Source organism: Canis lupus, chromosome X (genome assembly GCF_048164855.1).
Source record: "Canis lupus baileyi chromosome X, mCanLup2.hap1, whole genome shotgun sequence".
Taxonomy (NCBI): domain Eukaryota; kingdom Metazoa; phylum Chordata; class Mammalia; order Carnivora; family Canidae; genus Canis; species Canis lupus.
The window spans coordinates 45164705-45178339 of NC_132876.1; the positions used below are offsets into that span (position 1 = coordinate 45164705).

The window sequence follows — 13635 nt, forward strand, 5'->3', positions numbered from 1 at the left end:
TCACTAAAGCTGATTCCTCTCAATATGTTTTCATATTGGGCTTCAGCTTTAAATTGCTTTTGGAGAAATTGTTCCACTACTAAAAGGGGAATACCACTGAAATAGATAATGACTCTTAACATATTAAGATTCCGATACCACCATTTTTATTTGATACCCCGTGTTTCTCTTATGTGCTAAATGGTTTTTCAACATTAACATTAAACCGAATTAAAATTAAATTTGTAATTAAAATTTTTAGAAATTGAGATAATTACAAATCCTTAAGAATGTTTCCAGACTAGGTTTGATAAATGCAACACTATTAAACCCATTTGTGAAATGGATCTACAGTCTGTCTATACATAGCAAAATTCCTATTCCAGATGAACTCAAATATTAGTACAACTTTAGTTATTATATTGTTCATTTCTTCCATCCACACCATCATGATGTGCACAGTATTTTAAATCAGATATTCCCATTGTGTGCGTATGACTGGGAAGAAGGGAAAGTGAAGGAGTAATAAGATAGACATCCCTATTTTAATCCTTGCTTTGAAAAAAAGTCTCATGATACATTATTTTGACCTTCTAAGTATTGTATATTTTAATTTGATAGCCATTCCACTTCTTTTCTACAGTTCATTGAGGCTGTAAACAAGAAAAGATATACAATGGCATGCCCTGAAAATTATGCATTGTTGAAAAGGTCAAGATAGTGGATTCAAATGTTGTTATTTGTAATTTACAGAACATATGAGGCAATCAAATTCAAATAATTCATCCTCTTGACAGATAGAGTAAGAACAACCTAAAATGATACAACATGAATCCATTTGATAAACAGGCAAAAGAAATAAAATATAGCCAGAGCCCAATCTCTTTCTTGATTTCCTAAGATGATACTCCATTTACTTATTCTTCCATAGGCACTAGAAACCCATGAGGTTGCCTGGAAAACAAGTTACATTTCCTTCAAACATTAACTTAAGAAATGTTGAAAGAATGAGAATTTGAGAGTAGATTACATTTTGTTATACAAAGAGTTAGTAGGAATCTATTATAAAAAAGCACTGGCAGACTTGGGAAAATTGTACCTTAGGTATCATGCCCCAATTAGCTGTATGACCTTAAAATGTCACTTTAATTCTCTGGGCTTGAGTTTACTCATGTGAAAAATAATGTAATCAGAGCAGAAGTTCTCTTAGGATCCTCTTAGCTCTAATATTGTGATCTCTCATGTGATGTTGTGATTTATAATCCAAATCTCTTTCCACACTTTTCTACAGTAGTAGACTGTCTCCAAAAAATGCCACCAAAAATTACATAGTTTCTTTTTTGAAATTAGGAATTGATTTCTCTTCCCCTTGAATTTGGGTTTGTCTTGTGACATACTTTGGACCAATAGAATATGGTGAAAGTGATGCCCATTTTAGGGCTAGTTTTTATTTTATTTATCTTTTTTAAAATTTTTATTTATTTATGATAGTCACACACAGAGAGAGAGAGAGGCAGAGACATAGGCAGAGGGAGAAGCAGGCTCCATGCACCGGGAGCCTGACGTCGGATTCGATCCCAGGTCTCCAGGATCGTGCCCTGGGCCAAAGGCAGGCGCCAAACCGCTGTGCCACCCAGGGATCCAAATTTTTATTGTATTTATCTTTTTTTAATTTTTATTTATTTATGATAGTCACACACACACAGAGAGAGAGGCAGAGACATAGTAGGCCTAGTTTTTAAAAGACCTAATACCTTCTCCCTATCCTAGAAGAGAGTTGCTAAGTAAAGAAGCTTGGACTAAAAAAATGAATAATACAGTGTGGAAAGAGAAAAGCCACGTGGAGATGAAATGAGGTGCTTTTGACAAAGTTCAACACCAAGGCCCAAGAAATGTTAATGAAGTGATGATGAGATTCCATGCTCAGCAAAGATCTCAACTAAATTCAACTTCATGAATGATCACAGTTGAAATAATGTGCAGCATCAGAACCACTGAGAATCCCACAGCATCATAAGAAATAATAAATACTTGTTTTTAAGACACTAAATTTTAAGGTTGTTATAGAGTTATAGATAATTGAAATGCCCACTTCAGTGAATGACATCTCTATTCATTCAAACGTTCAAATCAGAAACCTGGCAAACTTTCATTACACTATCCTCTTTCTTACCATCACATATCCAATCCATTGGTAAGTCCACTAGATGCAAGCTCTTGAAGACAGAAACCAGACTTGCTTGCTCATTACTGCATCTCTAGCACTTTAACACAGAGTCTGAGGCATAGTAGGTTAATTTAAGTGATGTTACCTCCACCAACACCTTTAGTCTTAGCCACCTTCATATTTTGCATGAAATACTACAATATCTTTTTAACTAAAAGAAGCTCTATGGGAGTGCCTAGGTAGTCAATTGGTACCTGACTCTTGATTTCCACTCAGGTCATGATCTCAGGGTTGTGGGATTAGAGCCCTGTTCTGGGCTCTATACTCAGCAGAGTCTGCTTGTCCCTCTGCACCACCCGAATGAATAAATAAAATCTTTTTAAAATAAAATAAATAAAATAAGCTGGGTGAAAGCTATTTAGGAACCCTGTGCTATTTTTACATTTCTGTAAGTCTAAAATTATTTCAAAATAAAAAGTTAAAATATATATATATATATATATTGCATCATGAGACTTTTTTGATTCTTGAGGTTCTGCATGGTGTGAAAATTCCTCACCTTTATGATGTCACTTCATGCCATCCATACTTCTGTTTCCACAGATTGCAATTTTCTAGCTACATTCCATTTAGGTCTCAAGTGCTTTCAACCTTTTCCCTTCTTTAGGACCATAACATATGCAATTCCCTTTGCATGAAACATTCTCCTCAATTTTTGCATGCTGCTTCCTTCTCATTCTTTAAGTCTCCACTTCTAAACTTGCTGACACCATGCATCTCTACCCATCCACAATCTAATTGATGTTCTCTCATATAATTTTCGTCTTCCTATTCATAACATTTAATCACAATTTTTAATTTTACATTCATGCAAAATTGGCTAATTTATTTAAGCTCTGTCTCCCCCCCCCAAAAAAATAAGCTCTGTCTCCCTTTTTAGGCAATAATCACCATGAGGAAAACTGTATCTATGTTATATCCACAATGTTTAGAACAGTGCCTATACATCATTAGCACTCAATAACCCTTTGTTGAATAAGTCAAATCTAACAAAACGTCACTTTAATTACCTATTTGTATTTAGAGCTAATAAAAATCTATGCAAATTAGAATACATTGGCAAAGGCCATGTTTGTGGACATGAAATAGCCCCTTAAATAAGGAAGGGGAGGTGAAAGGTTATTTTATGGCTCTAGAAAGAATAAAAACAAAAACCATCCCACAAGGCCATACTGACATTAAAAGGACCTAGGGATCACAACAAAAATGAATACTACACTTTTATTTATGGGACCATAGCACTTGTATTTATTTAGAACCTTTTGACCATCTATTGTCTGAACTTATTGTCCACACTGACTACACATGGCGTCTACACTGCCCTATACAAGATGCTAGAAGGAAGACCTAGGTTGCATCATATGTTTAGACTAAAAGAAATCCCAGTGATAATACGGCAATACACAATCCCACTACTTCAAAGCAATAATCTAGAAACCTGGTTTACAATTATCTGTAATCCATCTATAACAATAGATGTGTGTAAGCTATTTTTTCTTCACTTCCCAAGTTACTCCTTTTCTCCACAATTTTTTAGGCTAAGAAAGAAACATAACCCTGAAGTTACACTTGTTTACCATACCACTTCTATCCTGCGTATGTATACCCTTAAGATTAAATTGGTCAAGGGTGTCTGGGTAGCTTAGTTGGTTAAGTGTCTGCCTTTGGCTCAGGTCATGATCCCAAGGTCCTGGGATCAAGTCCAGAGTTGGGTTCCCTGTTCAGTGGGGATTCTGCTTCTCCCTCTGCCTCTGTCCCTCCTCCTGCTCATGCTCTCTTTCTAATAAATAAATAAGTAAATAAATAAATCTTTAAAATAAAATTAAATTGGTCCAATTTTGCCCTCCTTGGTGCTATGTTATAATGAAAGATTTTTATTCAATTTTTTTTATCTGTAAGGCGATATTCCTCCATAAATACAAACTCTATAAACACACCAGTGTCTCAAAATTTTCCCGATGATGAGGTAGTATTTCTGTCAAGGGAGACAGCTAAAATGAGTAAGCCCTTATGGCCTTAAGAGATGGAGGAAAGGGCAGCCCTGGTGGCTCAGCGGTTTAACGCCACCTTTAGCCTGGGTTGTGATCCTGGAGACCTGGGATCAAGTCCCTGTGTGGAGCCTGCTTCTCTCTCTGTCTCTCTCTCTTTCTCTGTGTCTCTCATTAATAAATAATAAAATCTTTTTAAAAAAAGAGGGAGGGAAAAATACTTCAAATAAGGCCCAATTTTGTTTTTGTTTTTGTATTTTCCTTTGTGGCATCTTTATTTTTCTATCTGGTACACAAACAAAGTGAACATGGTCAGAAAAATCAGCTGCACTGAAACACTTAAGCCAATCGTAAAACAGAGGGCACACGGACATGGATGGGCAGGGGTGGTAATTCCAGACCAGCTTCCCCCAAAGGGCTTGTGCTCCAAGCCCGCAACCAGAGAGTGCTCTGGGAAAGACTGTGCAGCACATCTCTGGCGAGGAGAACAAGAAGGACCGGTTACAACAGGGACTGCAGCCGGGCATGAGTTTATTGGCTTCTGGCCTCATGCTCCTGCTTGATGAAATTGATTGGCCCGTTCGTGGAAGAGTCGTGAGAGGTGACTGGGCTACTGCCATCAAGTTCAGGCTCAATTTTCTTGGCCAGCTGCTTTCCCAGCTCCACCTCCCACTGGTCAAAGCTGTTGATGTCCCAGATGACACCCTGAATGAAGATCTTGTGCTCGTACATGGCAATCAAGGCTCCCAGAATGAATGGCGTGAGCTTGGTGAACACAATAGTTTGTTGGGCTATTTCCTTCAAAGACCTTGTGTGGCAACAGCTTCTCAAAGTTCTCTGGACTCTTTCCTGCGGCCTGCAGCTCCTTCTGGGCCTCCTCTGTTGACTTCCCCTTCATCAGGGCCTCAGTTTGGGCCAAAAAGTTGGCCAGGAGGATCTTGTGATGCAGACCCTTCCTTATCGGGTGCTGGGTCTGGACTGGGATGAGGAAGTCACAGGGTATCATCTTGGTGCCTTGGTGGATGAGCTGAGAGAAGGCATGCTGGCCATTGGTTCCTGGCTTCCCCCCACACACAATGGGGCTGTCTGGTGGTCCACAGGAGTGCGGGACTTGGTGATGTACTTCCCGTTGGACTCCATGTCACCCTGCTGAAAGTAAGCAGCAAAGCGGTGCAGGTACTGGTCTTGGGGCAGCATGGCCTGCGTCTCACACCCAAAGCAGTTGATGTACCAGATGCCCAGCAGAGCCAGCAGGACAGGGGCGTTCTTCTCCAAGGGCATCATACAGAAGTGTTGGTCCATCCAGTGAGCCCGAGAGCAGCTGCTCGAAGTTGTCAAATCCCACTTGCAGTGCAATGGAGAGTCCAATGGCTGACCACAGCGGGTAGCATCCTCCCACCCAATCCCAGAACTCCAACATGTTTTGAGGGTCAATCCCAAACTCCTTCACTTTGGTCGTGTTAGTAGACAGGGCGACAAAGCGCTTCGCGACTGCAGAAGGATCCTTGGCCTACAGGAGAAACCACTCCTTCACCGTCTCCACATTTGTAATGGTCTCCTGGGTGGTAAAGGTCTTGGAGGCAATGATGAACAGAGAGGACTCAGGGTTCAGGGTGGTCAGGGTTTTGGAAATGTGGGTCCCGTCGATGTTGGAGACAAACCAGACCCGGGGTCCTCCTGAAGAGTACGGCTTAAGGGCTTCAGTCACCCTAAGGAGCCCCAGGTCAGAGCCGCCAAGGCCGAAGTTAATGACGTCCGTGATAGGCTTGCCCAAGTACCCCTTCCACTTACCATTGCAGACGTGCTGGCAGAAAGACTTCATCTTCTCCAGGACCTTGTTGACCTCTGGCATCACATCCTTGCCATCCACCAGAATGGGTGTGTTTGACCGGTTGCGCAAGGCCACATGCAGCACCGCCCGATCCTCCATGAAGTTGATCTTCTCGCCTTTGAACATGCGCTCCTGGGCAGCCTCCACACCCCTGGACTTGGCCAGGTCCACCAGCATCTGCATCACAGTGTCGGTCACAAGGTTCTTGGAATAATCCACCAGAATATGCCCATGGTTGGTGTTCAGGTTCAAGCTGAAGCAGTTGAAGCGTTCCTTGTCCCCCTCGAAAGGTGGCGCAGGTTGAGGTCAGAGCCCTGCTAGCGATGCCACTTCTGCAGTTTCTGGCACTGCGGGTTCTGGGTGAGCGCGGCCATGGTGAGGGCAGCGGGGCACACGGGCTCCGATGGGGTTGCAGGAGGAAGAGCATAAGGCACAATTTTGAAAGAGGTTTCATATATACTCGAGGATTTTTCTCTGTGTACCTGGTAAACTAGATTTGTAAATTCAGGACTGAGGACACAGCTTATTTTCAGATAAGATTTTTCTTATGTGCACAAGACCTGCCTATGTGCTTGTCTAATAGTATATCTTTCTAGAAGCCACCAATAATATGAAAACTCAAATGTCAAAGCTTCCAAACATTCATATTTTAGTACAGCAATTTTCTCACTTTGAAACTGAAGATTTTATTTCTCATCCAGATTTCACTGTCATGTTGATATCACTGTAAGTAGGTGTGGTGTTATAAATTGAATTGTGTACCCCAAAAGCTATATTCCTAATGCCTGGTACTTGTGAATATTATCTTATTTGGAAATCAGGTCTTTGCAGAGTTGAGACAAGGTTACACTGAAGTAAAATGAGATCTATATTCCAATCACTATTGCCCTTATAAGAAGAGGAAAATTTAGAGGCAGAAAAAGACACAGACAGGGAGAGAATGGCATGGGATGGCAGTGACAGAGACTGGAATGACACATCTACAAGCCAAGGGTCACGAAGAATTATAGGCAACTGCCAGAAGCTATAAAAGAAACGTGAAACAGATTCACCCTCAGAGTCTTCAAAAGGAACCAACACTGTGGACATTTTGATTTCAGACTTCTAGTCTTTGGGACTGTGAGACAATAAATTTCTGTTGTTTTAAGTCACCCCATTTGTGGCACTTTGTTATAGTACACCCAGGAAATTGTATATGTAGTAAGGCTAAGGGTTAGTGTGTCATAATGAAATATGTAGTAGATCTACATAGGCTTGCACTTCTTATTTTTGTAGTAAATACAGAAACATTATTAGGTTTTTAGACTCTGTCAAAACTACTATGTACTTTCATTATTCAATATGGAAGTTGATTTCTTTTTTCTCTTACTTGGAAAACTGCAACTTCTGGCTTATCAAGACTGAACAGAGTTAACATACTTCAAATACTACATAATGTAGTTGCCTTTCACTGCTTAAAGTAGTCCAATTAATTCAATGGGAATTATTTTAAAAACCCAGTATTTAAAAACACTATCACATTCTCTATGGAGACATGCAAATAGACTAAGCAATTAAAATGACTGCATTTAAAAATTCTGATCCTTTCATTATGGACTGCTAATCCTGGATTTATTTTTTTTTAATTTTTACTTATTTATGATAGTCACACACAGAGAGAGAGAGAGAGGCGCAGAGACATAGGCAGAGGGAGAAGCAGGCTCCATGCACCAGGAGCCCGATATGGGATTCGATCCCGGGTCTCCAGGATCGCGCCCTGGGCCAAAAGCAGGCGCTAAACCACTGCGCCACCCAGGGATCCCCTAATCCTGGATTTAAGAGATGGCTCTGATTTATGGGCTTGAGAAGTAAATGATCCAGAATGTTCCTAGAGAGAGAAGAAAAAGAATATGGTGGAAAAGTTATGGTTTTCCATATTTCTGCTTTATACTAGTAATGAGATCTCAAGGTTGCTATTATTTATGGTTTTGGTGCTTCTATATAATTTAAATTGCTCTCACTGTTTGCAATTCCAAGAAAATGTGCATTTCTTGACCACAGAGAGCGTTAGTGAAAACAAAACCATTAGCTACTGAAGAGGAAATCAAAAGTTTAAGGCTGTTCCCTCACCAATGCCACAAGTAGATAAAAGGGGCCTTAAATCAGGTATTTGTTGTCATGCAGACAAAAATTTTAAAATATGCTTAGTTAACTGAATTTATACTTTTAAAAAAACCCACTGAATTTGGTCAAAGTGGTTTGTGTGGGTTGATTGTATCTAAAACTTGTCAAGAGTTTTAAATTGGTAGTTAGCCCTGGAAACCTAGACACTATTAAGCCTATTTTCTCAAAGGCAGAAAATGAATGGTGTAGTTATCATTGACCGTGGAATAAATGATTATGGGGCTCTTTCATGTAGCAATTCCTGTGAAAAAGGTTTGGGGATTTAGCTGACTACAAGTTTCAATTACTGTCCAACAGTGTGATGTGGCTGCTGAATAAGCTCCACAATCTCAAGCTACATTTATAATAATAATGAGACCTTCTACAAGCATGCTGCTTTACATTATGAAAAGCGATTTTATACGCATGATTTCACTTTACATAGTGACCAGATTGTAGGAAGTCAGTATCCTGATCTCTATGAGAGGCCATAATTGGCGTATGGTTTCATATTTTAAGATATAGACTAACATCATTATAGTATATCCAGAAGAGGACAGCCATAATAGTGTAAAGTTCCTATAAAAAGTTAATACAAATTGGAAATGTTTATCTTAAGGAAGATAAAATGCTGGGGGGATCTGGTACTTTATTCAAATATTTGAGTGGCTTAATGGAAGAAAAATAAATGTACTCTCTTACTACAAGAAGGAGATCATGGTTTAGCATAAAGAACATTTTAGTGACTAGAATCATAAAATAATTGAACAAGTTGCTTTGTGCATATAGTGAGTTCTCCATTGTCATCAAACTTCTTTCAGATAATCATCTTTTAAGGATACTTCCAGAGGTATCCCAACATTGGGTAGGAATAGATGACTGTTGTGGGGACCATCAGTGTTCACCCATATCCATGTGTTCCTCTATATTCTTCAGCCTCCCTTGAAAATAGGTTGACCATTACCTGAACTCTAGACAATAAAATGCAGTTGCAAGTAGTATACACTACTTTCTGTTCTGGTAACTAAAAAGACTCTTGTGACATCTCCCTCTCTGTGTCTATTTCCTTCTCCCTTGCTCTCATTCTCACTCTCATTCTCTCTTCCCCTCCTCCAATAGATAATTGCAGAGGATCCAACAAAAGGCTCTGAAAGGTCACTAGGGGATAGTAAAGCCGTTTTCATAGAAAGTCACCTGAGCACCCAACCATACTTCAAGTTAGCAAAAATTAAAGGTTTTTTTTTATGTTAAGTCACTGCAATTTTGTGTTAACTTATTGTATTTGCTGGAGTTACTTATCCTTAGTAATATAAGCCATGAGATTTCCTCCAATTTTAAGATTCTGTAAGTATTGATAGCATGAATAAAGCCACAAGGTTGTCTTCTAAAGTAAAATTGAATTTAGGAAGTATACAAAAATTAATATGAAGGCTGAGGTGAGGGATGTTGGCAGGCCATCTGAAATTTATTATCTCATAAATTCACTCACTTGTTTATTTATTCATTCATATATGCACATATACATACATAGAACATTCACTGACCATCCAGCACTATGTTAATTTCTGGGAAAGAAATGTTAACAAATATCTAAGAGCCAAGTTCACAGTCTATTAAAGAAAGGCAGTCGACAAATTAAGGTATAATTAAAAGCTATACATGCCAGGATAGAAAATTTCATAATAAATTTTTTATAAGGAATTTTTTAAGAAAATGAGACATAACTTCTTCCAGGAATTATGGATCTGGAATCAAGAAAGATATCAATAGGAAGTAATGCTAAACCCATTATTGCTATTAAAAATGTCAGGTGGCTGGAGGTGGGGAAGGGCATGAGTTTCTGCATAAATAAAAGTAAGGGAAATAGTTTTATATAGCTGGACTAAAGGATGCAAGGACAGGATAGGACTGGAGACATAGCTGGTAGCCAGTAATCAAGGAAAAATGGTGTTTTCTTTCTTTGATAGGTAATAAAAAGTTACTGAAGTGATTTAATCAGGAGTGATATATAATATTTACATTTTTTTACTGGTTATAGTGATTAGAATTGATTGGAGGTGAGCGACTGAAAGCAAAGAGATCAATTTGGAATCCATTATAACACTTGTCCCAGTGAGAAATACAGGACCCTGATTTGAAGCTGTTGAAGCAATGATACAGAAGATGTGAAGTAGGAAGAACTCTAAACACTGTTGGCATGATATGCAAGATGATAGAGAGAAGTGTACTCAAGTCTTCCAAAAGTTTCTGACTTGAAAAATCTCTGCCAAGACACTTCTCACCAACTGTCCTGTAAACTTTTGTTGTAGTAACAGATAACATGTAAAGGTACAGTACAGTATTGTTAATTATATGTTATGTCCACTGTCAAACAGCAGATCTCTGAAACTTTTTCATCTTGCATGACTGAAACTCTGTACGCTTGGTACATGAACTTCCCATATCCTCTTTCCCCCAGCCCCTGGAAACCAACATTCCACTTTTTGCTTCTACGAGTTTGGCTACTTTTGATACCTCATATAAGGGTAATCATGCAGTATTTGTCTTTCTAGGACTGATTGATGTCACTTAGCATAATGTCCTCAAGTTTCATCCATAGTGTAGCATAGAACAGGATTTATATTGTTTTTTTTTTCTACCACATTTTTATTTAAAACCAAGTTAGTTAATGTATAGAGTGTAGTATTGGTTTCAGGAGTAGAATTTAGTGATTCGTCACTTACATATAACCCCAGTGCTCATCACAATCATTGCCCTTCTTAATTCCCATCACCCTTTTAGGATATTCCCCTATGCACCACCCCTTCAGCAACCCTCAGTTTGTTGTCTATAATTAAGAGTCTCTTGGGGCACCTGGGTGGCTCAGTCAGTTAAGCATCTCCCTTTGGCAAAGGTCATGATCCAGGGTCCTTAGGTCAAGCCCTGTGTTGGGCTACCTGCTCCATGGAGAGTCTGCTCCTCTTCTCTCTCTCTCTCTCCCACTCTCTCTCCTTGTGCTCTCTATCTCCCAAATATAAATAAAATCTTTTAAAAAAAGAGTCTCTTATGGTTTGTTTGCCTTTCTATTTTTTATCTTATTTTTCCTTCACCTCCCCTATGTTCATCTGCTTTGTTTCTTAAATTTCACGTAAGAGTGAAATCATATGGTATTTGTCTTTTTCTGACTGACATATTTCACTTAGCATAATATCCTCTTGTTCCATCCACATGATTGCAAATGGCAAGGTGTCATTCATTTTGATGGTTAGTAATATTCCATTATATATAAATCACCTTCTTAATCCATTCATCAGTCAAAGGACATTTGGGCCCTTTTCATAATTTGGCTATTATTGACAGAGCTACTATAAACATTGGGGTGCATGTGCCCCTTCAGATAACTATTTTTGTAGCCTCTGGATAAATACCTAGTAGTAAAATTGCTGGGTCAAATGATAAGTTCTATTTTTAACTTTTTGAGGAACCTCCATACTGTTTTCCAGAATGGTTCTACCAGTTTGCATCCCCATCAACAATGTAAGAGCACTCCCCATTCTCCATATCCTCACTAACATCTGTTGTTTCCTGAGTTGTTAATTTTATCCATTATGACAGGTATGAGGTGGTATCTCATTGTGGATCTGATTTTTATTTCCTTGATGATGAGTGATGAACATTTTTTCATGTTTCTGTTAGTCATTTACATGTCTTATTTGGAGAAATGTCTCTTAATGTCTTCTCATTTCTTAACTGGATTATTTTTGGAGTGTTGAATTTGAAAGATTATATATTTTTAATCCTAGCCCTTTATTCTTCTTTTTTTTAAATTTCCTTCTTGTTTTTAAATTTATTCAGAGGCAGAGAGAGAGAGAGAGGCAGGCAGAGGGACAGAGACAGAGACACAAGCAGAGGGAGAAGCAGGCTCCATGCAGGGAGCCAATGTGGGACTCACTCTCCAGGATCACACCCCAGGCTGCAGGCGGCGCTAAACTGCTGCGCTACCGGGGCTGCCCAATCCTAGCCCTTTAATTCATTTGGAATATATTCTCTAATTTTGTAGGTTGTCTTTTAGTTATATGGATTGCTTCCTTTGCTGTGCAGAAGCTTTTTATCTTGATGAAGTCCTAATACTTCATTTTTGCTTTTGTTTCCCTTCCTGCCAGAGACATGTCTAGTAAGAAGTTGCTATGGCCGAGTTCAAAGGGGATGCTGCTCTTATTTTCTTCTAGGATTTTGATGGCTTCCTGTCTCACATTTAGGTCCTTTAACCATTTTAACATTACTTTTATGTATGGTGTAAGAAAGTGGTCCAGTTTCATTCTTTTGCATGTGGCTGTCCAGTTTTCCAAACACCATTTGTTGACTAGACTCTTTTTTTTTCCCACTGGATATTCTTTCTTACTTTGTGAAAGATGAGTTGACCATAGAGATAAGGGTCTATTTCTAGGTTCTCAATTCTGATCCATTGATCAATTTATCTGTTCTTGTGCCAGTTACACACTGTCAGGATTAGAGCTTTGTAGAAAGCTTGAAGTCTGGAACTGTGATGCCTCTTGCTTTACTTCTCTTTTTCAACATTACTTGGGTTATTCAGGGTGTTTTCCAGTTCCTTTCAAAACTTAGAATAGTTTGTTCTAGCTCTGTGAAAAATGCTGGTGTTATTTTGGTGGGGATTGCACTGAATGTGTATATTTCTTTGGATAGTACAGATATTTAAACAAAATTTGTCCTTTTTTTTTAAAAAAAGATTTTATTTATGTATTCATGAAAGACACACACACACACACACACACACAGAGAGAGAGAGAGAGAGAGAGAGAGAGAAAGGCAGAGACACAGGCAGAAAAAGAAGCAGGATCCATGCAGGGAGCTTGCTGTGGGACTCGATCCCAGGACCCCAGGGTCACGCCCTGAGCCAAAGGGAGACACTCAACCACTGAGCCACCCAGGCTTCCCCGAAGGAGATGTTTTGAAAAGGAATTGTATGCATGGTCAAGATGGACTGAAATTGGGAGAAGTGAGTTTTACAAGCACACTTGTGTAACATTGAGATTTGGCTCTTCTCTCTGTTAAAATGACAAGGTTTTCTTGTATTGGCTGTCTACTCTTGATAAGTGATTGTGAACAAAGAAGAAAAGACAATGTTTTTGTTTTGTTTTGTTTTGTTTTTTGGGGTGTTTTTTGTTTTGTTTTGTTTTGTTTTGTTTTTTTATTTTTTTTACTTTACCTGCCCAGAACAGCAAGGTTTTTATATTTGTTTTTATCCAGTCTTTACCTACATAAGAAAATGAAAACTTCTCAGTATTAAAGGAGATACATTTTGGTGACAACTCTATAACCTGTAGAATCTCCTAGAGTCACCTTGGCAAAACAGATACCGAGGTTTCAGTTTTGTAATGATCCGTGATCCTTTGTAGGCATGTGCCTTGAAACCTTCTGAGATGTTGGTTGGTTGGTTGGTTGGTTGGTTGGTTGGTTGGTTGGTTTGG

At 38.9% G+C, this 13635-nt stretch overlaps 1 protein-coding gene and 1 pseudogene across 1 annotated transcript in view; both read right to left on the reverse strand.

Moving 5' to 3' along the window:
* The window catches only part of IL1RAPL2 (interleukin 1 receptor accessory protein like 2), a 1316516-nt gene that overhangs the window by 292043 nt on the left and 1010838 nt on the right, over nt 1–13635 (reverse strand). The window lies entirely within an intron of this gene.
* Nucleotides 4531–6414, reverse strand: LOC140627321 (glucose-6-phosphate isomerase pseudogene; annotated as a pseudogene).